This window comes from Trichechus manatus, unplaced genomic scaffold (assembly GCF_000243295.1).
Source record: "Trichechus manatus latirostris isolate Lorelei unplaced genomic scaffold, TriManLat1.0 scaffold00275, whole genome shotgun sequence".
Taxonomy (NCBI): Eukaryota; Metazoa; Chordata; class Mammalia; order Sirenia; family Trichechidae; genus Trichechus; species Trichechus manatus.
This window is the reverse complement of record NW_004444211.1, coordinates 1,158,329-1,160,741: the sequence shown is the minus strand read 5'-3', so window position 1 is coordinate 1,160,741 and position 2,413 is coordinate 1,158,329.

Sequence of the window (2,413 nt, the reverse complement as noted above, 5' to 3'; positions counted from 1 at the left end):
TTTATTTATCTAATCATGTTTGACAGTTTTATGAATCACAAATGTAGCCAATTTACATTTTAAAACTCTTGTAAAACTCAAAATAAAGACTAATAAAGCATTTAAAGGAGCAATCAAATTGAGTATAACATAATAAAAACAACACTATGATGGGTATAACTGTTGAAGAAAAACTGAAGAGATTAATGAACAACTGAAAATGAGAAGACTGAATAACTGTGAATAACCTCACAGTTCTCAGCCCTGGATGCACATTTTAATCATCTTGGAGAGCTTTGTAGATGTACCTATGCACAGGTTCCATCCAGATCCATCAAGTAGAATATAAGTGGGAGGTATCCCTGCTTTTGTACTATTACAACTTAACCCCAAGAGATTTTCTAGTGTGCAGCCAGTGAAAACTTCTGGAATAATAACATAATATTTGGTTATGCAAATGATCAAAGCATGAAAGTGTAACAGAGGAGATATGATACAAGTGTGACCAGAGTGTAATGAGTATATGAATCTCATGTAAAATATTTTTCATTAAACATGATGTAGATATGCCTTTTAACCTGAAAAGTCTACGGTATACTGTTCAGCCTTTTCTCAATGACTAAAATTAACGTGAACATAATTTTGACAGAATCTTCCTAAATGGATTTTTTAGTTGCTGTTTCAACAGTTTGATCAACGTTTTGAATTTTCTGAGAAGATTTAGATTGTTAAATTTTTTTTGCATAGTGGTGTATGGACAGCTATATAAAATGTGTTAATCACTAGATTAGAATCAAACTTCACTAAAAACTGACAGAAAGGGCACACCTTGCACCAAAATCAGTTAGGATATTTGAGTAATTGTCATATATTGTTGTACTGAACAGTTCTCAAATTCATGGAGAGTTTATTCTTTCTTATACAATTTAATATTTCAAAGTAATGAGGAGAGACATTGGCTTACTGACTAAAATTTTTAATGCCTTCACATCCTTATTTTTCATATAGTATGAAATATTGACTCACTTTTTGAAATGCAAAATCTGTAGATCAGTTCCTCTGGATTTAGGAAAGGCACTAACATGAAGGAAAGCGAATGAAGTGTCTGGGTTTAGAAGACTGTTGTATACTGAAGCAATATAGAAGATAGATGACATGTTTTACAATTTATCTAAATTTTGACTTACATGAATCATGGAATTTGAATGTTCCTATTCCTCTTGGTGCACATCTAAATCTCAGATGGCCCACTTACACAAGGAAGTTTTTTTTTTTTTCTGTGTTTTGTCTGTCTGCCCCAGGGCTTTGTCGTTTCGTTTTTTAGTTTATTGCGTCGCTGCCTTATCATTGTTTTTTGATACTTTTGTGTTCCTTGTAGTTTTGGTTGGTTTTGTTGGTCTTTTTATGTTTTTTGTTGTTAGTGTTTTTTTCTTTTTTTTTTGTTTTTTTTTGTTTCTTTCTATTACGCTTCTTTGCTGACTTTTCTCTGTGTGTTGTCTTTTCCACAGTAGCGTCCTTTTGTAGTGGGAAGTTTGTTTTCACTGGGGTTTGGTATTTTATTTGCTTTTTTGATTTTTCAGTGTTCAGGCCATTGCTTTGTTATTTTTGAGGGCGTTTTTTAGCCTTATTCAGCCAAATTTTGTTGCTTTTGGTTTGATTTGGACTTGTCTTCCCTGCATTTCGTTTTTTCTTCCTTTGTCTTGTGGTTTCTTTGCACTCTCTGCTATGTCTTGCTTTGTTTGTTTGTTTTGTGTCGGTGCACTTTCGTTTTTTTTTTTTTTTATGTGTTTTTTGTTTTTCGATGATGCTTCTACTTTTTGATATTTAAGGGTTTTTGCTCATTTCTGAATTGGTTTTCATTTTTCTCATTGAACCAATAGTCAGCACTGATATTATTCCAGTAATTCCTTAACTTTTATGTTGAGGCTGGTACCTCTTTGGCGTTGGGGTTAGGTGCAGATTTTTAGTAGGTTATTGTTTTGCATTTCTTGGCTGGCCTTTTATGTTTGTTTTTTGATGTGTTGTGTGGGTTTCTGCACTAGGTCAGTGAAGAGAAACTTCCTTGTGTAAGTGGGCCATCTGAGATTTAGATGTGCACCAAGAGGAATAGGAACATTCAAATTCCATGATTCATGTAAGTCAAAATTTAGATAAATTGTAAAACATGTCATCTATCTTCTATATTGCTTCAGTATACAACAGTCTTCTAAACCCAGACACTTCATTCGCTTTCCTTCATGTTAGTGCCTTTCCTAAATCCAGAGGAACTGATCTACAGATTTTGACCCCCACAAAGGCAATGGTTTGCTCACATAAGAAAACTCGTACTGACTTCTGGCAACATGGTGCTATAGACAGAAGCACCACGCCATCCCTCCCCAGCAAACATCCAAAAAACTAAGTCAAACATAGACAAACATCAATCCTGAAACCC